This window comes from Pteropus medius, unplaced genomic scaffold, assembly GCF_902729225.1.
Source record: "Pteropus medius unplaced genomic scaffold, Ma_sr-lr_union100, whole genome shotgun sequence".
Taxonomy (NCBI): domain Eukaryota; kingdom Metazoa; phylum Chordata; class Mammalia; order Chiroptera; family Pteropodidae; genus Pteropus; species Pteropus medius.
The window spans coordinates 678,686-702,292 of NW_024346824.1; the positions used below are offsets into that span (position 1 = coordinate 678,686).

The following is a 23,607-nucleotide window of genomic DNA, read 5'->3' on the forward strand; positions in this document are numbered from 1 at the left end:
TCTTTTCCAGTGAATTTGCAGTGACTCATAAGTAGTCATATATTAAAGTGGAAAAGTATTAATAGATGAGACTATAAACAGGAAAGATTTAGATTGAACAGAAAGTTATGAAATAGATTTGGAGGTCACAGGGTCTGCACACCTGTGCAGTTTTTAGTTATCCTATAACTAAAATGTATATAGTGGGTGAGTTTTAATATGATTTTGTTCTCACATATTTTAATTCTGAATCAAGTACATAGAAGTTTTTAGTTATCCTATAAAATTTATTGCAAATTCTAAACAATGAACATAATCTGAGGAATCACTCTGAATTCCCTCCACGTCCCCCAGTGGTGCTCACTAGAGGTTGAAGATGAGTGTGCTGATGCAGAGATCAGTGACATTCCGGGATGTGGCTCCGGACTTCACCCCAGAGGAGTGGCAGCTGCTTGACTGTGATCAAAGAACCTTGTATTGGGATGTGATGTTGGAGAACTTTAGAAACCTCATCTCAGTGGGTAAGGACAGTGGGTGGTAACTTTTCAGTGTAACTCAGAATGTGTTAATAGTGCCCTTCCTTGAAGACCCGTGAAAGCTGTGAACATTCTGAAGCTTTAGTAAGTTTGTCCCTGAATTTTAGTGATCAAAGATTCTTAATCCCTTTTGGGGGTCAGATAGTCTGTTTATGCTTCTGCCTCCCAAACGGAGGAGAAGGGTCTTTCTGTTCTGAAGACTGCTTGTCGTCCTTTACAGGCCCTGAGACTCAAGGAGGCAGATGTGAGTTGTGAGGTAGTTGTTTGTCCCTAGCACCTTGTTCCCAGTTTGTGTTGTTTCCCATGAACAGGAGGTCCGGTTACCAAAACAAAAGTGATCTTCAAGGTGGAGCAAGGGCTAGAGCCATGGATGGTGGAGGGAGAGAACCCATATTGGAGCCATCCAGGTGAGTGAGAGAAACCGGGTAGATGGGAGCCTTGGGAATTGAGATCCCAGTCTGTCAGTGAGGGACAGGCACCTTTGAGATACTTTGCAAGAAGCATCTCTTAAAAGACACACACCTTTGGAAGTGACTAGGTATACTTGACATAACATCATCAGATCCCCGAATGACACCTTCACTTTCACTGTCCCCACATAGCTGCTGTTCCTCTTTGCTCAACTCTGGTGCGAAGGAATGTCTCTTCTCTGCTGTGGCTTCTCGCACTGCCGGCTTCATCTGGGTCCTTGCTTTGTGCCCTTAATTTCTAAAATCTTCATTTGCTTTCCTTCATCAACACGATCACAGATCTTTTCCTTATAGTATAGTCAGATCGTGTGGATTTGAGGAATAAGGAATGAGGTATAGGAGTCCATGTGTTGCATTAATAAGAGTCTCTCTCGATGGAAGGAAATTTCAAAAATAATAAAGGATCGTCTTCTCCTTCATTTTCACTAGTGTTTTTTGTATCAATGGACTTAGCATTGAGCCTGGCAATGATGATGTTGCATTGGACATCACGGGCAATCTTGGTAACAGTAGTCAGAATTCACTTTCTTAACCACAAAATATATAAAAACAAAGGCTGATAAAGACTAGGAATCTTGTGTTTCAGGTCCCCACGGTTTGGAAGCTGTAAGTATGGAAACCAAAATGTGAAATTTGACTTGAAGAGTGTGGTATCTGGATCAAAGCAGAGTTCTGGAGGCCAATAAATATATTTGGCAGGTTGAAAGAAATTATAAAAAGCAGAATTAATGGTCAGGACAAATTCATATCGAGAAACCTTGCTAGAAATAACTGATGATAGAAGCAAAAAGAACTTATTGTCTGGTCTTTGTGTTCCTGGGTGTTTGTAGGTATTAGAGAATGATTCATAGCTAGAAGTAGAGTTGGAAAACTTTCTACAAATATGGCTCAACTGTGGTTTGGATGGGGTTGGAGGCAGAGGATATAGGAATGTCCCTGTAGATAAAAGGGAGTTAAAGTTTTGACAATTCATTTGGTCATTGTGTGCAAGATGAGTAAGGAGAAATGGAAATGTATGGAGGAGACTAGGGAGAATCCTAACAGGGCAATTTCATTTTTAGGTGCTGTAGACCTTGACTTCTCCAAGGTCTTAACAGGGACTCATTTTGCGCCCTCGTTAAGAGTCCTATTTAACGTCCTTTGTCATTATTATAACTTTACTTTGCACCTATTTCACCATCTTTCACAAGTAAGAAAGTCAAAAATAGAAAAAGCTAATTGTTTTCATTATTGTTAGTTTTCCAGAATGGGAAACTAGAGCTGAAACAAGAGACCTGTGTGTGTGTGTGTGTGTAGTAAAAAACATAATGTGAAGTTTACCTTCTTGACAAATTTTTAAGTGTGTAGTACAGTATCGTTAGCTATATGCACATTGTCATAAAGCACATCTAGAGCTTTTTCATTTCGTATGACTGAAATTCCATACCCACTGAACAGCAGCTTCTCATTTCCCACTCCCTCCAGACCCTGGCAACCACCATTCTGCTTTCTGCTCCTATGAGTTTGTGTATTTAAATACCTCATATTAGTGGAATCATGCAGTATTTGTCTTTCTGTGACTGGCTTATTCCACCTAGCCTGAAGTTCTTAAGCTTTATCCATGTTGTAGCGTATGTCAGGATTTTCTTCTTTTTAAAAATATGTACATACCACTTTTTCTTTATTTATCTGTCTGTGTACATTTAAATTGTTTATAACTCTTGGCTGTTGTGAATAATGCTGCAATGAATATGGGAGTGAAAATATCTCTTTGAAATCCTGTTTTCAGTTTTTGTTGTCGTTGATAAATACGCAGAAGTGGGTTTTCTAGATCATATGGTGGTTTTAGTTTTTATTCTGAGTTTAGTTTTATTCTGAGGAATCTCCATTCTCTTTTTCCATAGCGGCTGTTCCATTTTTCATTCCCATGAAAATATAATGGTTTCAATTTCTCTACATTTTTGTCAACACATGTTATTTTCTGTTTTGTTTACTTTTGTTTTTGGTAATAGACATCCTAACAGGTGTGAGGTGGTATCTTATTGTAGTTTTGATTTCCATTCCCCTGAGGATTAGAAATGTCAAGCATCTTTTCATATACCTGTTACCCGTTTGTATGTTTCCTTTGGAGAAATGTCTATTCAAATTCTTTGCCAATTTTTTAATTGTTATTTATTTATATTTTTTTTGCTATTAAGTTGTAAGTGATCCTTCTATATTTTGGATATTAATCCCTTATCCAACATATGTTTTAAAAATATTTTTTTCCCATTCTGTAGGTTGCCTTTCATTCTTGATTTTTTCCTTTGCTGTACAGAAGCTCTTTAGTTTGATGTAGTGCCAGTTGTCTGTTTTTGCTTTTGTTGCCTGTGCTTTTAGTGTCATATCAATGTTATGAAGCGTTCTCCTCTGTTTTCTAATTTCAGGTCTTACGTTTAAGTCTTTAATCCATTTTTAGTTAATTTTTGTGTTTGGTATAAGATAGGGTCCAATTTCATTCTTTTATATGTGGATATCCCATTTTCCCAGCACTATTTGTTGAAGAGTCTATCCTTTTCCCATTGTGTAGTCCTCGCACCCTTGTTGAAGACGTCATATGAATTGGTTTCTTTCCGGGCTCTATTTTGTTCTGTTGGTCTATATGTCGATTTGTATGCTAGTACCATATTGTTTTCATTACTGTGGCTTTGCAGTACAGTTTGAAATCAGGAAGCGTGAGGCCTCCAGTTCTTTTCCAAAATCGTTTTGGCTACTTAGAGTCCTTTGCGGTTCCATGTGAATTTTTGAATTTTTTTTCTATTTCTGCAAAAAAATGCTATTGGGATTTTTTATAGTGATTGTGTTGAATCTATAGATTGCTTTGTATAGTATGGACATTTTAATAGTATTAAGAGTATTAAGCCTTCCAGTCCTTGAACACATGATGTCTTTCCATTTCTTTGTGTCTAATTTCTTTCAGCAGTGTTTTGTAGTTGTCCTTGTACAAGTCTTTCACTGCCTTGGTTTAAGTTTATTCCAAAGTATTTTATTCTTTTTGATGCTATTGTAAATAGGATTGCTTCCTTAATTTTTTTTATTTTTATTTTTTTGGATTGGTCATTTTTAGTGTATAGGAAATAATTGATTTCTGTATGTTGATTTTGTGTCCTGCAACTTTGCTGAATTTTTTAGTTCTAGCAGGTGTGTGTGTGTGTGTGTGTGTGTGTGTGTGTGTATTATTGTGTAATCTTTAGGGTTTCTACATGTGACATTTCTCTCCAAAAATCAAATGAAAATGATTCCAAGAGATTCCCCCATGGAGATTGGGGCTACTTGCAAGAAGGGGCTTGGAAGCCCATATAAAAACAGCAAAGCAGTCAATATGACGGCCAAGTGGACACCGTATTAAGTATACTAGCTGGGGGCGGGGAACTGACCCAGAGAGTTGGAAGAGGTCACAGGAGGGTGGAGCTCCCCATCCGAGGACCATGCGGGAGGGAGAGCCGCATACACCTGCCCCTCGCGACCTTGTCTTAGAACGCCTGCCTGCCCACCCAGAGGTGCAGGTTAGTGGAAGCCAGTGCGGTGACATTTCAGAGGGGACTACTAGCAAAATAGGAGACGCCAGTCCCTTTACTTTCTCTTAGCTTAAATCGCTTAGGAGCTAGACTAAGAAGGGCAAGAGGAAGGATTAGTCCAAGGAGGGCTCGCCCTGGCTCGGCTCGCCCCATTGGGAGCTTCTTATCGGAAAAAGGGAGGCCGTCTGCACTCCCATTGTAGAATCCTAGGAATTAAAATTAAAAAGTGATTTTTCTACCCCATAGCAAGGCTGAAAGGGGAATTTCCACACGCGACAGCATGAAGGATAGGGCAGCGCCTGCACCCAGGGGGTTGGGCAGGTCACTGCGGTGCGGCCCGCGAGACTGAGCTCGGGCCGTGGGGTCTTGTGGGAGGCGCCGCGGACTCTCTGCGCAGGCGCATTACGACCCGGCGGCGGGGTTGGCCCCGTGGGTGGGCGCCGCGCAGGTAGGTGTGGGCGGGTCTTCGCAGAGCCAGCAGCTACTCTCTCGCAGGACTGGGCGTAAGAAAGGTACGCTGGGTCAGTGGGCAGATGGAGATCAAAGGGCCAGAGTTGGGGTGGGATTGGGCTACTTGAAGCCCCAAATCAGGGGTCTCAGGAGCTATGGTCCAAAAAGAGTGGCTCCTGCGCTTGGTTAGGGAGGGTCGGATTCTTCCAAGTTCCCTAAAGCAGTCTCTTCACCCAGCTTTGCTCACCTCAGCCGAGAGCCTTAGGAATCTGCCGTTCGTGTAGCTCCAGGATCCCTTTCTCCTTCAGACTCCAGCCTTGGCTCCGCAGCCCTGTGCCCCGCTGATCCCGGCTGTGAGTGGCCTTAGATCTCGGCCGCGATCTCGGGATGGCGGCGGTGCGGGTCAGCCGCAGATCTCTCCTCACAGAGCAGTTTGTGCCGATATTTCCACCTTTTGGTGCCTCAGGTTTCTCTCTCAAGTATTGCAGTCTCGGTGTCCAGAGGTCCCTAGCCTGGGTTCCTCCAGGTCTGTATCCAAGGAGGATGCTTTGCGTAACTCTGAACCCGGCTGGGTTTCCGACTGTGGGACTCTTGCTGGGGGTACAGAGACTTGTAGTCTAGCAGAAAGATGCCAGCCAAGGAAAAGGTGTTCCTGAGCCTATAAGCACAAGCCATGCTGTTACGAATGGAGGCTGCAGCCCCACAGGCAGCTGGAACCCACCTTGAGAGGGCACACCTGTGCCTGCGGCCTCCCGCCAAAACTACTGAGCCAACGCTGGAGTCTGGCAGAGGAAGGGGTTACGGAGCTGCTGGAGCTGCAGAAGTCACTTACCAAGGCTTAGGTCGAGTGACCACTTTCAGGGAACAGGGAGAGTCCATAGAGGTTTTGACTCAGAATAGAGGGAAGAGGACTTACCTGGACGATCTGTAGGGTGAACAACAGAAAGCATAGGGCATTGGTGTTGAGGGAATGGTTCGAGCAACGCTGAACTCTTGTTCCAGCCGGTTGCTCTGGGAGCTGCGAATCTCCTTTTTTCTTGCTCCTTTCTTCATGGCTCCTTTCTCCTGAAGATTCGTCTTTTTGCCCAGGAGGAAGAAGATATGACTAATTCCCAGGTGAGGTGCAGTTTTCTTTTTTTCAGTCTAGAATGTGGTACTTTTGAAGAAAAAGATAAGTTCCTCTTTCTTCCCTAGGAAAGAAGGAAACGAACATGTATGGAGTACTTACTGCATGCTAGATACAGTCAACATTGACTTATCTCTCAGAACAATCGTGAGAAATGGATATTCCCGCTTACAGATGTAGCAGCTGGCTCATTGAGGTTTAGAAACTTGTCAAGTCCACCAAGCTGTTAATTGGTGGAGCCAGGATTCATCTCTTCATGTGTTGCTTCTGCTGTATGTGTTGTCAATGGACAAGTCCTCTCATCCAGGGACTGAGCCTAAATTATCCACTTCTGGAGGGCTGGACCTAATCTGTGAAATGAAAGACTCCAAAGGGAATACTCCTTTCTTGTCTGGTGCCCTCAAGTTTGGTCTCTTCTCTACCTAGCATGTTGCTCATTCATTTGTCCACTTAGTCATGACTGCTCCATGCTCATTTGTAAGAACAAAACAAATTGACTTAGATATAATTCTTACTTCAAAGTGTGTGTGTGGGCCCCAGGCCTGGCTGGTTCCAGGTCTGGGTGTGATCCAGGCTCGCGGCTAGGAATAGGACCTCAGATTTAGAATGTTACATTAGTGTAGTAGGGCACCTAACATATATAAGCATGATTTAGCTTACTGTATCACGCATGTGTGGCAGAATGCCACTATTGTTCCCTGACATATATAAAGTCCATGTGGTCCCCTAACGGGGCAGAAGCGTGTTCCTCACAGAAGCGTATTCCCCGCAGAAACGTGTTCCCCCCAGAAACGTGTGCCCCCAATAGAAGTGCTCTCCCCGCAGTAGAAGCGCACTCCTCTCGGTAAAGTTGGCGCCTGCCCTTTCATTCTCATGTCGGTCCCTCGTGCGTTCTTCCAACTGGGCGTCTCGCCACTGAAACCTTCCCTTCTCCATCAGCTCGGCGTTGACAGTGTGATTTCTTTGGGAAGAGATTAATATACACATGTTATAAAATAGTTATTACTACTCGCGTATACATTAAATAAAATGAAAAGAAGCCATTCCTAAGTGCCAGTTTGAGGACCGCAGTCCTCAGTCGTGTCTGTGCTAGAGGATAGGTAAAAAATCAGTGTGCCCTGGGGTGATTGAGGAAGACTTTTTGAAGGAGGTGAGCTTTTATTTCTTAAAGAGAAGATTTGAGTGAATGGAGAACTTTCATACCTCTTTCAAGTCTTTGTTGTTGATGTTGATAAGTGCTTTATGGCCTAGTATATGATCAGTGTTTACAGTGTTTCATGTGTGCTTGAGCAGAATGTATATTCTCTGATGGTAGGTGCCAACTTCTATAGGTGTCCATAAGCTCTGACTTGTTCAGAATTTCTGTATATTTGCTGATTTATTTTTGTTTGCTTGATCCATCAGTAATTGAGAAAATTTGTGTGGAATCTCTTTGAGTGATAGATATAAGCATACCTTAGAGATATAGCACTTTTCGGATCCAGACCACACCAATAAAGCAAATATCACAATAAACGGTGTCACATGAAATTGTTTGGTTTCCCAGTACATATGAAAGTTATGTTTACACTATGCTGTAGTCTATTAAGTGTGCAAATACATTATGTCTAAAAAATATAAATACTCTTCAGGTTGCTTAGGCTAAAAACCTTGGAGCCATCTCTGACTCCTTTTTCTCTCTCAAATCCATTCATTAGCAAATTTGGCAGCTCTGTTTTCAAATTATATCCAGAATGTAATCACTCCTCACCACCTCCACTGTTATTGCCCTAATCTAATCAACCATCCCCTCTCTCATTATTGAATAGCCTCTTACCTGGTCTTCCCTCCTTCTTCCCCTTATCCCAACCTATTTTCCATATGGCAATCACTCTGGTTCTTAAAGCACTAAGTCAAATCAAAACTTTCCCATATCAGTGTCCTTCAGATGGTGAATGGTTAAACTGTGGTACATCCATGCTATGGAATACTACTTAGTAGAAAAAAGGAACAAACAATTCACACGAAAGCTTGGATAGATCTGAAAGCAATTGTGTTAAGTTAAAAAAAAGTCATTCATCTACAGCCACGAATGTGCCCAATCTCGTCTGATATAGGAAGCTAAGCAGAGTCAGGCGTGGTTAGTACTTGGATGCGAGACCACCTAGAAATACCAGATGCTATAGGCTTTAAAAAAAAAAAAAAGTCATTTTCAAAATATTATATACTATGTGATTTTATCTATATAACATTGAAATGACAGAATTACAGAGATGCAGAATAGATTAGTGGTTGCCAGGGATTAAGGATGCGAGAAGTAGGAAGTGAAATGGGTCTCGCTATAAAAATAGCACAAGGGATCTTTGTGATCAAACAGTTCTGTGTCTTGACTGTGGTAGTTACACATCTACACATGTAATAAAATTGCATAGAAATAAGTACACATACACCTACAAATGACTGCATATAAAATTGGTGAAAGTTTAATGAGGTTTGTGAATTGTTGACTTTATCATCTTAAATGTAAATAAAATTGGAAAAATTGGATTTGGAAAATGTTTTCCTCAGAAAAGACAGATGATTAATGAAATTTTATCCTACATTTTATTTTTAAATATATTCCATTAAAAATGGAATATTACTGATTGCTAAGAAGAAATGAGCTATCAAGCCATGAAAAATGGAAGAAATTTAAATACATATTAATAAGTGAAAGAAGCCAGTCTGAAAAGGCTATATATTGTATGATTCCAACTGTATGATATTCTAGAAAAGGCAAAACAATGGAGACAATAAAAAGATCAGTTGTTGCTAGGGATTAGAGAGGAGGGGGGATGAATAGGCAGAACACAGGATTTTTAGGACACTGAAACTATTTTGTATGATACTATAATAGTAGATACATGTCATTATACATTTGTCAAAACCCACAGAATGTACAACACCAAGAATGAACCCTAATGTAAATTATGGACTTTGGATGATAATGTATGTAGGTTCATCGATTATAACAAATGTTCTACTCTGTTACCAGATATTGATGGAGGGGAGACTTCCGGAGTGGGACATGGACAGGGGGTATAAAGGAACTCTGTATTTTCTGCTCAATTTTGCTATGACCCTAAAATGCTCTAAGAAATAAAGTCTATTAAAATAACACTGCAGCTAAAACAAAATACCAAAGTAAAGGGCTGGAGTTAAAAACAATCAAACCCACGAACCAGAGAAAATATCTCGTAAGATTTGGTGTATATACTTTTATTATTTCTGATACATAATATATATAAACACACATATATAAATATGTATTTATACAAAATGGGGTTATACAATGGATACTTTTCTAACCTGCACTTTACACTTAATATATTGTGCCCATCTTTCTATCTTTTATCTTTTCTGATATACCAATTGCTTTTAGAAGAGATTTACACAGATTTTACCCCTGAAAGTTAAATGAAGTACACACATACAAAGTTATATATATATATTTTTGGGCGGGGGGAAGTTCATCAACTCCCCAAAGCCCATCCAGTAACCCCTTTCCATTTTAATAGTTGCGTAGTATTCCATTGTATGAAAATACCTTGAGAATCCAAACATTTATTAATTCAATTAAATATAATGGGTACTGTTCTAGATCCTAGGGATACAGCAGTGAATAAAACAAAGTCCCACCAATGCAGTACTTACATTGGGGAGAGAGACAATAAAGAAACACAAATATATGTGTGTCAGATGGTGATAAGTGCTCTGAAACGGGGCAAGGAAAGGTGGAGTTAATGGTAGGGTGGAGCGTGATCAGGGAAGGCCTCTCCGATGAGGTGACGTTGGGTCAGGAATCTGAAGGAAGTGAGAGAGCAAGCACTGACCATATCTGGGAGAAGAACATTCTGTAAACAATTCACTATTGTTTCAGTCCATTTGGTTCGCTTTTACAAAGTACCACAGACTGGGAGGCTTATAAATAACAGAAATTTATTTCTCATGGTACTGGAGTCTAGAAATCTGAGATCAAGGTGCCAGCACGGCCAGGTGAGGGCCCTCTTTGGGGTGGCAGACTGCTCCTTGTATCCTTCCATAGTGGGAGGGGCTTGTGAAGCCTGTAAGGCCTCTTTTATAAGGGCACTAATTCCATCTATGAGGGCTTCACCCTCATGACCTAATCACTTCCAAAAGGCTCCACCTCCTAATATCACCTAGGGCATTAGGTTTTCAAAGTATGAATTTGTGGGGGACACAAACATTCAGACCATAGCATGTTGAATGTATGCCTTCTTTCCACTTGTTTTGTTGCTAAGCAGTGCTTCAATCTATGATATTGTACATTTTTCTGATTATTAAGACAACTTTCCAGAAGTAGAATTGTTATGTCAAAGTGAATAAAGATTTTAAGGTTTTAAACACTGTTTCCCCACGATGGAAGTATGGCAGCCACTATTCAAAATACTTCACTGGAATTAATCGAATCACTCTTCACAAAAACCTTGTGAGATAAATGGATATCAACAACATCCCCATTTTATAGACACAGAAACTGAGACACAGACATTTGTTTTTCTATCCATTCTGTAACCTCATTTTTTTAGTCATTGGTTCATCATAGACATGAGTCCACATCAGTGTATTCAGATCTACCTCATCCTTTTTTCCCTCTTAACCTCATCATCCTTTTTTAAAAGCGGGACTGTACACTATTCCACAGTCTTGCTTTTAAAAAAGGATGAAGTTAAGAGACTAGTTAATTCATTTAACTAGTCTTTTCTTGATGATCATTTAGACAATTCCAGTAGGCAGTATTATGTTGCAATTAACATTCCTATTGCTATATCTGCCTAGGGGCTTTTTTTTAATTAATTTTTTTTATGGTGACATTGGTTAATGAAATCCAATAAGTTTCAGCTGTACACTTTAACAGTGAGGTATATATATTTATATTTACACTGTGTGTTCACCTCCCATAGTTAGATTTCTTTCTTTCACCACATGTTTGACCCACTTTACCCCATCTACCACTCTCCTCCTCTCCTACCTCCTCCCCTCTGGTAACCACTAGTCTATAGTCCATGTCTATGAGTCTCTGTTCTGTTCATTTGTTGCTTTTAGGTTTATATCCCTCATATAAGTGATATCATGTGATTTTCAACTTTTTCAGTCTGGTTTATTTTGCTTAGCATGATTATCTCGATGTCCATCCAGGTTGTCGCAAATGTCAGTATTTCATCTCTTCTTATGGCTGAGTAATATTCCATTGTATATATGTACCACAGCTTCTTTAGCCAATCATCTATTGTAGGACACTTCGGTTGCTTTCATGTACTGATCACTGTGAATAATGCTGCTATGAACATTGGTGTGCAAATATCTTTTCGGATATAGGTTTTCAAGTCTTTGGGATGAATATCCAGTAGAGGGATTTCTGGATCATATGGTAGATCAATTCTTAGTTTTTTGAGGAACCTCCATACTGTTTTCCATAGTGGCTGTACCAATTTGCAGTCCCACCAGCAGTGTACAAGGGTTCCTTTTTCTCTGCATCCTCTCCAACATTTGTTATTACTTGTCCTGTTGATTATAGCTATTCTAACATGTGCGAGATAGTATCATTGTGGTTTTGATTTGCATTTCCCTGATACCTTGCAATGCCTAGGCTTTTTAAAAGATTTATACAGTAATTTTGGATTGGACAATTGCTTTATAATTGTCATATTCTACTAGTAAATTATACCTTTTGTCCTATTTAATGTGTTTTGCCTTCAATTCTGCTTTGTCAGATATTAATGTTGCTCATCTGCTTTCATTTAGTTCACATTTACTTGGTATGTCTTCGTCTCTTGCAAGCTGACTGTGGCTGGGTTTTTTTAAACCTCATCTTGGTGTCTCTAAGATGTTAGCCCATAACAAATTACTTTGATAATTGATACATTGGTTTGATTCATGACATCTTATTTTATGCATTCTATTTAACCCTCCTCCTTATAATTTGGAATTATAAATGAATTCTTGTTCTTTCCTTTCTTCTATTATTTGGAAATTCTACCTCTTATTTTTATCCTTCCATTAGTTATCTTTAAGATTATAACATATTTTTTAAATTATGTTTTTCTATCACTGGCAAATGTTAATCGGTATTTACTACATCCATTCTTCATAACAAGGCAAGGCCATTAACATGCTCTCATTTAGCCTTGATATACATTCACACATATACTTCCCTCTTCCAACATCCTGTGTTTTATTGAAATCATAATTGTTACTAATTTTTATATTGTACTTCTATTTTCTCAGAGATTAAATTAGCCTTAATGTTTATGGAAGCCCTTTCTTTCTATAATTTCTTATATCTTACATCTGTCTTTTGCTTGGGTTTGTTTTCCATTTTCAGATAAACTTTCTGAGTCCCTGAAGGTCTCTACTAGTTTGACCAAGTAGGGACCTTTAGATTCAAAATCATTTTCCATGAGAATGTTCTAACCCTTGTATCTTTGTTTTTAAGCTTCTGATATTGCTGATTCCAATCTGATTCATTCGTTTAGTCATTTCCTCTTATTTTATTTCATTTTCTTATTTTACCTGTTTTCTTTTCCCTCCCTCTGAAAACATTTAGAATTGTTTCTCCTTTTTTTCTGTTTATCATTGGAACTTTGAAATTTTACTAGGACGTACTTAGATGTGTGATATTTTCTCCCCCAGTAATCATGTTTGAGCCTGTCCATCTCTGAATCCTTTAGCTCAGGAATGTTTTCTCTTGGTATTTCATGAAATTTGGTCGAGGGAAAGTACTTAGATGTGTGATATTTTCTCCCCCAGTAATCATGTTGAGCCTGTCCATCTCTGAATCCTTTAGCTCAGGAATGTTTTCTCTTGGTATTTCATGAAATTTGGTCGAGGGAAAGGAGGAACGTTATTCATTTCTACTTTTTATATTTCATGTCTTCCCTTTTTATGAGTTTTTATTTTGATTAATTTTGGTTGTCTTTGCTTTTCTTTGGTATCTTCCTTCTGCCCTTGTAGGGAAATCATCAGTTTAAGTTTAGGGTTTTTGTTTGTTTGTTTGTTTGTTTTTGGTTCAGGATTCTTGACTCTCATCTTTTACCCTCAGGACTCTGGAGACATTGTACCATTGTCTTCTGCCAATACTATTCTCTTTTTTAAGGAAGTAACTTGCTTTGTTTTTTAATATTTTGTATGCTTATAAGATGTTTTCTTGATCCTTGAAATTCAGAAATTTCATCCAGAGTCTGCATGTGTTAGTTTGTCCTTTTTTTTTTTTTTAGCACTCCTACACAGTACAGGAGGACTATTTTCAATCTAAAGAATCAAATTCTCTTTCAGATTAAGTACATTTTCATTATTTATTCTGTTTGTTCTCTCCCTCTGGATCTCTCACAGGTATATAAGATCTAGATCTGTCCTTCATAACTTAGTATTTTTCTCATAATTTCACTTTTTAAATTCTTCTTTTTTCTGAGTCCTGGTAGAACTCTTCAAGTTGGTCTTTTAGTTGACTAACATAGTTTTCCACATTCTCCAGTCTGATATCCTATTGCTTGCACCCTCCGTTAAGATTTTTTTGTTTGACAATCATATTTTTCATTCCTGTAAATGTTTTCTCATTCTCAAAGCATCCCCTTTTTCATGCAGGAAAGAAACTTTATGACTGTGCTGAGTGTGGCAAGAGGTTCAGTTGGAGCACAGATTTTCGCTATCAGAGAATTCACACTGGAGAGAAACCTTTCATATATGATACATGCGGCAAAGGCTTCAGTTATAATGCAAATCTTCGCATTCATCAGAGGGTTCACACAGGAGAGGAACCTTTTAAGTGTGAGGAGTGTGGAAAAGCCTTCAATCAGAGCTCCAATCTTTGCATCCATCAAAGAGTCCACACCGGAGAGAAACCTTTCGTATGTGGCAAAGGCTTCAGTTATAACACAGAGGCTTCACACAGGAGAGAAACCTTTTAAGTGTGAAGAGGGTGGCTAAGGCTTCCATCAAAGCTCCAATCTTCACATCCATCAGAGAGTCCACACTGGAGAGAAACTCCACAAATGTGGTAAGTGTGCTAAGGGCTTCAGTCGGAACATAGATCTCCAAGTGCATCGGAGTCCACACAAGAGAAACTTTAAATGTGGGACTCTTAAGAAGCAAACTTTCATGTTCATCATGAAGTCCACATGGGAGAGAAAACTTTAAGTGTGAGGAGTGTGGTAAAGACTTCAATCATAGCTCTAATCTTCACGTTGTCCAGAGAGTGAAACTGGAGAGAAACTCCACAAATATGACAGTGCATGATAAGGGCCTTTTCAGAGCATATATCTTCAAGGTTATCAAAGAATTCACACGGAAGAAAAACTGTTTATATGGGATAAGTGTAGTAAGGGCTTGAGTTCATCAATAAGTCTACACAGGAGAGAAATGTTCAGATATGCTGAGTGTGGTGAAAGTTTTATTCAGAACACAGATTTTCTCTAACAGAGAATCTACACAGGAGAAAGTAGCCACAAGTAAATACTTGTTGAATGAGAATCCATGTGGGAGAGAGTCCTTATTCATGTGATATGTATGGTAAGGGCTTCAAGGTTTGCACATTGAAAACCTTTAAAGAAAATTTATGGTAAAGATTTTAATCAGATTACCAGTTTCATCATGAGTTAATCTCTGCAGGAGAGAAATCCTGTTAACCTAATGAATATGCTAATGGACTTAATCAGAAATATTCAAGATATTAAATCAGTGTAGTAAATTTAAAAATACTTATCTTCAATTAAGAATCCATACCCCAAAAACTATGTCAACTATAAAAACACTTTAGTAACTCATAGGATAAAATGTGTATCTATTATTTGGGGAAAAATTCCATGAATATCTTAAATGAGATTATGTGTGAGGCTCTAGACTGACCACATAAGGTTGACTCTACCAGATTCTGGTAACAGTAGCTATTCTTTTATTTTATATTTCATCTCAAGGAGGCATATGTTAGACATAAACAGTGAGTTATCCAGGACCAATGACTAACAGGTCTTCCTCCTGGGAATGACACCCATTACCTGGCAAAGTGTCCTTCTAGGATGAAAGCCTCCTGGTCCTAATTGAGTGTCTTCCTACCTGACATGTCACCAGGCAGCTGGATATCTCACCATGTTAAGGCATCTTTAGGATAGATGTCTGTAGAAGAGAAAGCTAAAGAAGGGGTCTGAGTCAGGGTTTACGGAGGGAATTAAAGGAGAGGAAAGCAAATCTGAGAGCGTAGAGAATGTTTAGAAAGAATAAAAAGAAAAGTACAGTGCTAGATTGTGGGATGGTAGGAGTGGAAATCCCAGAGGCTTCTCTAGCAAGTGTATTGGCCCCCGGTACAGGGCTCTCCCTGGAAGTCTGCTGACCAGAGTGTGGTCCGTGGTGGGTGGAGATGGACCCCATTGGCATCAGGGCCAGTTGAGACCAGAGATAGAAGAGCTGCTGTGAGGGACCTTGGAAGGCAAATCCATGTCCCATCATTTCCCCAAGTGTCCCAAATTAGGTGGGACCATTATCCCTTCAATGGAAGGAAGGATCATACATGAAGGCAATTATAGGGCTGATCCCCTTAGGGAAGCGTAATCGGGACACAGAGTCTGGGGGCCTGGCAATGAAGAGAGAAAACCTGGGGCAGGGGATGTTAGGAAGAGGTCATGACTAAATGTGCATTGAGAAGAGAGAGAGTTTGCAATATTTCAACTGAATCCTTCACAAAGCAATGTGTGCTACTATGTTCCCCTAAGCAGCTATTTTGGGAAAAAGGATATCCATGATTAGAAAGGCTTTGGGGCTCTTTAGGGGGACAGCCAGTTGAGCAGTCCAGTGATCACTGGTCCAAGTTGGGAAAGAGGGTTGGTATCCCTGAGAACTATAATGGTAACTGATACATGGGAGGCACTCAGATATCATTGAATGAAGATATTAATAAAATTCTCATAACAACTCAGAGGTTTTATATTAGTTTCTTTTCCTTCCTCTTTGTTTTTCCTTTCTGTCTCTTTTATTTTTTCTTTTTGTTTTTAGATTTAAAAATATTTTAAGTATAAAATATATCAGGCATACAAAAACATTTAGAAAATATAACAATTATTTTCTCTCCTTTGAGATCAAGTAGATGTTAAAATTTTTGCCATATTAGCTTCAGATCATTTTTGTTTAGGAAAAAAAAACAAATACAGCTAAAGCCTTATGCTCTATATTTTCTCTTAACTCTGCCCAGCGGCGAGCATTATGCCTAAATTACTGTGTATTACTATTGTGTATGTTTTCATTTTTTTATGACCTATATGTCCGTAGTGTTTAAAATTTTTATGTAGAGATAATATTATATGTTATCTTTTTGCAATTTGCTTTGTTTACCAAACATTACATTTTTCAGATTTTTTATGCTGATATTTTAGAACTAACTGATGGATTTTAACTTCTTTCGTGTTCTAAGCTATCGCAGATAGATGTTCTTTTCAATAGATTATTTGTATATTCCTGTGCCAATAACACAATTTAGACTATCATAGCTTTATAGATATTGTCTTTGCTAGTTAAAGCCCTTTATTCTTATTGTAGTAAAAGTTTGTAAAAATCCTTGAAAAAAATCTGTTGGATTAGTTTTGGGGGGTTCGTTTATTTCTTTTTTTTCCTTTCATTCCTTCCATTGGATGATGTTTTTTGTCCTCTGCAAGATTAGTAGTTACATTTTTATATCTTTTTGTTTTATGTTACCATACATAACTTAACAATATCTGAGTCAGGCCCCTTCTTAACGATACGGAGCAGAATGTTTTAACTCTTCTTCTCCTTCTTACATGTTACATGTTGTATATGGTTTTATTTTCATTATGTTTTTAACATGCCCCTAAATGTATTACTATTATTATTGTAAATAACCAATTAAAGTTTGGATTAACCTGCGCATTTGCCAATTTCTTACCACTTTTTCTTGCATTTTCTCCTTCTGAGTTCCATTTCCTCAGCCTCCCAGAGCAGGGGCAGCTTGTATGGTGGTTAAAGGTACCAACTCTGCAGCTACACTCCCTGGGTCTGATGTTCAGCTTTGTTGATCTTTAGCTATGTGACCTTAGGCAGATGACTTAATTTCTTTGTGCTTCAATTTCTCCATCTGTAAAATAGGGATGATATTATTATTTACTTTGTGGGGTTGTTATTAGGATCAAATGAATTAATATTTATAGAATGATTAAAATAGCGCCTGCCACATAATGTTTCTTATATAAATAAAATAAAAGAATCCCTCAGTAGTTTTTTAGCAAGTACATCTGAGAGTAGTAAATTCTTTATTTCTTTACTTCTCTCTCACTCTTGAATTATAGCATAGCTGGATATAGAGATCTAAATTGACATTTATTTTTACTCAGCAGTTCCTTGCCTCTAGTACTGCTATTGAAAAGTCTGGAAAAAAAAAATAAAAGTCTGTTATTAGTCTAATTATTATTTCCTTTGAGACAGTCTGTCTTTTCTTTCTCATTGCTTTTAAGATGACTTCTTCACACCTGTAAAATCCTGAAAAGCAGACAAGTATTCTGCTATTTTACTAAATGTATCTAGATGTGAGTTTACATATATTTTTCGTAATCAGGACACATTGCTATTTTCTAATTTTATTAATATTTTATTCTTTATTATATCTTTCTACTTCTTTTAGGTTTATAGTTTTTTCTAGCTTCTTGAGTTATGTGGTTAGAGCTTATTTATCTTCAACCTTTCTTGTTTTCTAGTAAATGTATTTCACTGAATTAAATTTCCACTCAGTACTTTGACAGCATCCTTTCTAGAACATAGTTTGGCAATATATATCATAAGCCTTTCAAATGACAATGTCACTTGACTTAGAACTTTCATAGCTAAGAATCTAGGTTAAGGAAGTAATCAGATGAATTATGCATGAGAGATACACATTACCATGTTATTTCTTCTATTTTTACAAAGATGAAAAAGATACTTTATAATAACAGAAATGTTTTCTAAATCATAATATAGCTATATATTGCAGTATTCTTCAAGAAAAATGATGTTTTTGGATTATTTAATGACTAGGAAAATGTTCATAATATAGCAGGTATAAAGATACATACATAGGGGAAGAAGCTAGAAAGCAGTATACTATTAATAGTGTCAATGAATGATTTTTATTTTTACTTTATACTTTTCAGGATTTTATAAGCAGTCTGTAATGCTTCCCACTTCCTATTGACAACTGTATTGATTCTTCTAATTACAAAATAGTATGTGTCTATTATAAAATATCATAATATAACAATGTATAAGTAAATGTAACTGGTTTATTATGGAATGTCAACTCAGTGGGTTATATAAGATCATGAAAAAGTTTTTATTTTTTCCCACTCACTGCCTTTATCCACATTCTGTTGAATCCCTCTGAATGAATGAATAAATATTGAGTAGGAAAGAGAGACCTGAAGGAGAGCTTTAGGAAATAGGAAGACTTTCTCCCTCACCAGTTCCCTAAGGAAAAATACAAACTGGGTAAAAGATTAAAAACTGATGAAAATATTTACAATCCATATCACAGACAAAGAGTTTCATCTCCCTATTTATTCAGAGCTCTCAGAAATCAAGAAGAAAAGCACAGAAAATGTGAAGAGACATGCATATAATACAAATGGTGTTTATATGTATGGAAATGTGTAAACTTTACGCATAATATGAGAAATACACATTAAAACCATGCTGAGACACCATTTACCACCTATCAGATTAGCAAAAAATTGAAAAGTTAAAGTCCATTGTTAATAAGGTGATAAAGAGATAAGCATTCTCATACATTGTTATGGGATGTGCAAAATGGAACAACTCCTATAGGTAGGAATTTGACAATATCTACCAAAACTATAGATACATTTGCCTTTCGATCCAAATATCCTACTTCTGAGAATCTATCCCACAAATACACCTGCAAATGTGCTTTGAAAATATTTGGCATTGTTTCCAATAGTAAAAAATGGAACAGAATACAAATGTCCATCAATAGAGGACTGGTTTAATAAACTGTACATTTGCACAATGGAATGGTATGCAGCTGCAATAAAAAATAAGGAAAATTTTCTTTTTGAAATGGAAATATCTCTTAGATTATTATTAAATGAAAAATCAAGATGAAAAGTAATGTGTATATGTGCACATTTGTAAATATATATTAGATAAAATATATTGTATAAAATATAATATATAATACATTTTATGTATTATGAAGGGGAATGAAAATATATTTCCATGTTTGCTTATATTTGCATTATCTTACACTGGGAGAATAAACAAGAGACTAATAAAATGGTTGGGTGAATAATGGTGAGAGTGAGTCTTTTCTGTACTTTTTTCTTTTTTCTTTTTGTATTTTTAAATATAGCTTTGAGTTGAACATACTAGCTATTTTTAAAATAATGCCTAATGAGACCAATGGCTTTTCAGCATTTATTGATATTATAATATTGGTTTCCCTATTATTTTATGAATTAATAAAACATTTTTAATAAAATGTTTTATATATAGTTTTTGCATCTATAAGTTTGTCTGATTCTCTCTTATTTTTTCTTTTTTGGTACTATTTTAATCAGGATTTGGTATTATGGTTATACAATCTCCCAAATGGGGTAATTCACCTTAAATAATCTAAAAAAGAAGAGCAAAGTAAACTCAAAGCAAGCAGAAGGAAAAATATATCAACGAACTTGAAAACAGACAAGTAGAGAAAAATAAATGAAAGCAAAAGCCAATTCTCAAAAAAAAAAAAAATTAAAGTCGATAAGTGTCTAGCCAGACTGACCAAGAAAAGAGAGAGAAGACACAAATTATTGACATATAGAATAAAAGAGGAGACATTACTACTCTGTCTACATTAAAAGTATAATAAGGAAATGCTATGAGCAACTCTGTGCACATATATGCAACAACTTAAATGAAATGGAACAATTTCTTGAAAAACATAAATTACCAAAACTCATTCAAGGAGAAATAAAGTGCATATCCCTATACCTATTAAAGAAATCCAATTCATGGCTTCCGAAAAAAGAAAACTCTGGGATCAGATGATTTCACTGGTGAATTCTACCAAACATTTAAGGAAGAAATAACAATTCTTCACAATCTCTTCCAGAAGATTAAGAGGCAACACTTTTTAGCTCATTTTGTAAAGCCAACAGTACTCTCATATCAAAACTAGATAAAGAGTACAAGAAAACTACAGACCAAATCCCCCATGAACATAGTTGCAAAAATTCCTCAGCAAAATATTAGTAAATCGAATTCAGCAGTATTTAAAAAGATAACATATAACCAAATGACGTTTATCCCAGGAATACAAGACTGGTTCAACACTTGAAAATCAAGGTAATTCTCCACATTAACCGCATGACCATATCAATAAGGTGCAGGAAAAGCACTTGACAAAATTTAATATACATTCACAATAAAAATTCAGGAAACTAGGAATAGAAGGGAACTTCAGTCTGATAAAGGTCATCTGCAAAAAATTACAGCTAACATTATACTTAATGGTGAAAGATGGAATGCCTTTCTCCTAAGATTGAAAACTAAGGCAAGAATGTCTCCTGTCATTACTCTTATTGAATTTTGCTTTGGGAGACTTAGCAAATGCAGTAAGGCTAAAGAAAAAAGCATTCTGGTTGAAATGGAAGATGTAAAAGTATTCACAGATGATATGATTGTCTATGTAAAAAATTCCAAGGAATCTATAAAAAAAAAAATTAAAAAACCTCCTAGAACTAAAAGTTTAACAAGATTGTGAGATACAAGATCAATATACAAAATGCTATATTTATACACATTCGTGATGAACAACTGGAAGCCAACATTTAAAAAACAGTACCATTTGTAATAGCTCTAAAAGAGAAAGAGAAATACTTAAGTATAAATATAACAAAATATGTGCAGGCTCTATATGTTAAAAACTATGAAGCGCTAATGAAAGAGATGGAAAAGAACTAAAGAACTAAAGAGACATGCCATGTTCATGGGTTATAAGACTCAATAGAGTTAAGATGTCAGTTCTGCCTAAACTGATCTGTAAAGTTTAATGCAATCCCAAACAAAAACTGATATACAAAGGTAAAGAAACTAGACGAGCTAAGACAATTTTGAGAAAGGTAAAATTTGGAAGACTCATACCTGATTTTAAGACATACTATAAATCTACAGTAGTCAAGGTAGCGTAATATGGGCAAAAGGATAACATAGAATAATGGAACAGAATGGAAAATCAAGATATGAGCTGGAGTGGCAGTCTCAAATGGAGGCTTGACTGGGGAAGATCCACTTCCAAGCATGATTATTGGCAGATTCAGTTACTTGAGGGCTATCAGACTCTGAGCCTCAGTTCCTTACTTGCTGTTGGCGGAGACCCTCAATCTCTTGCCAGGTGGCTCTCTCCATCAGTGCAAGCTTGCAAGAAAAACCAGAAAGGGATTAACAAAACAGAAGTCATACTCTTTTGTAACCTAAAGAAAACACTCCGTCACTGCTGCCATAACCATTTTGGTTTAAGAAAAAGAAAGAGAAATTAATATTATTAGTGTTTCTTAGTCTATTTGTTTGAAGCAAGTTATTTGGTCTAGCCCAAACTCAAAAGAACTACCCAAGGGTATGATCACCTGGAGACATGAATATCATGGGAGGCCATATCAGAAGTTTCCTACCACATGCCCTTTTTAGACGAGTTAAAAATTTTAAGTACTGACAATACCAAGTGATGGCAAGTGTGCAAAGCAACAGGAACTCTCATGCATTGCTGGTGGGAATGTGAAATGTTACAGCCACACTGAAAAACAGTTTGGCAGTTTCTTAAAAATTTAAACATATACCATTTGACTCATCAATTCCACTTCTAGACACTTACAATCACACAAAAACCTGTACCAAAATGTTTATAGCAGCATTATTCATAATCACTCAAATCTGGAATCAACCCAAATATTTTTCAGTGGGTAAATGGATAAACAAATTGTGGTAGCTACCAAATGGAATACTACTCCCCAGCAGTAAAAAGAATGAACGGTTGATGCATGCAACAACGTGGATGAATCTCAAACGCAGTGGTCTCAGTCTCCAAGAGTTACATACTGTTCAATTCAATTTATACGACATCTGGAAAAGGCAAAAATATAGAAAGAGAACAGATCAATGCTTGCCAGGATTAGGTGCTAAGGAGAGGGTCTGAGTACAGATTAGCCAGAAACAGTGCATTTGACAATAAAAAGCACAAAGAGATGGTTTCTGAACCTGAAGAGGAAGAGATGGTGCCTAGATACAAAAAAGAATCTTCGTATGCACCGACTAGACAGCAAACAAATACATCTTCTCCACCCATTCTGAACCTTCATCAACATATCGCTATGCTTCACAGGTGTGAGCATGGTAAGGGCTTCAGCCTGAGTATGGGTCTTTGAGTTCATCAGACAATTCACACAGGGGAGACGTTGTATGTGTGAAGAATGTCTTAAGAGCTTCCACAGAATTCATCTTGGAGTTCACACAGTAGAAAGGCCTTACAAATGTGATGAGTGGGCTATAGGTATCAGCCAGTTCAAAAATATTTGCAATCGGTCTACGGCCATGCTACCCTGAACAAGCCTGATCCTGTCTGGTCTTGGAAGCTAAGCAGGGTCGGGCCTGGTTAGTACTTGGATGGGAGACCACCTAGGAAGACCAGGTGCTGTAGGCTTAAAAAATAAGGGATGGTAAGCTGACAAGGTCCTTGCAATCTGTGAGGTCAACCAAGGGTTGCCTCGTCTAAAAAGTAAAAAATTAATTAATTAATTAAAAAAATATTTGCAATCATGAAAGTATCCATGTAGAAGAGAAACCCTATCAATAAGGAAAAGATGGCAAAGGTTATTGTCAAGCTGCAGATCTCTGAGTTCATCAAAGTCTACACAGGAGAGAAAGCATAGAAAGGGCTTCACTGGCCAGGCCACTCTTTTCCATTATATCCTCCATTCAGGAGAGAAAGCATATCAATTTGATAAGTTTAGTAAGAATTTTTCTTAGAGTGCAAAGCTTGGCATTCCTGAGAGTCCACAAGGGAGAGACTTCAAAATTTCACATTCATCAGAGAATCCACACAAGGGAAAATTTCTATTAATGAGTGTGATACAGACTTTAGGTTAGAAAGGAAATATTCACCTCTAGGAGAATCTACACAGAAGAGAATCCTATATAACCAATGCAATAATAAGGATGTCAAAACTGTAAGTTACAGACATGCAGAAGAGTTATCTACTATAAATATGACAATTAAATATAGGAGAAAAAGTTTACCCCAAACCTTAAAACCCACAACAAAATTACACATAAGAAATAAACCAAACCAATAGCCTAAATGAAATTTAAATGAAGATATTATTTGTCAAGTGTTTTAATGTTACAAGATGTAGAAGGAGTTACCTTAAGGTTCTGTTTGTGAAGAAGCAATAAAAGGAGTTGAAAAGAATGATCACCATGGGACATCTTGGACCCATTAT

At 37.3% G+C, this 23,607-nt stretch overlaps 1 long non-coding RNA gene and 1 pseudogene across 1 annotated transcript; both read left to right on the forward strand.

Annotated features, from left to right (window-relative positions):
• The first annotated feature begins 4,515 nt into the window (after window positions 1–4,515).
• LOC120614021 (uncharacterized) lies at window positions 4,516–17,169 on the forward strand. The gene is made up of 3 exons (XR_005655835.1): window positions 4,516–5,033; window positions 5,974–6,087; window positions 13,721–17,169. It is a non-coding gene; the product is annotated as an uncharacterized LOC120614021 (long non-coding RNA).
• A 5,520-nt stretch (window positions 17,170–22,689) lies between these two features.
• Window positions 22,690–22,808, forward strand: LOC120614058 (uncharacterized; annotated as a pseudogene).
• Window positions 22,809–23,607: the final 799 nt, after the last annotated feature.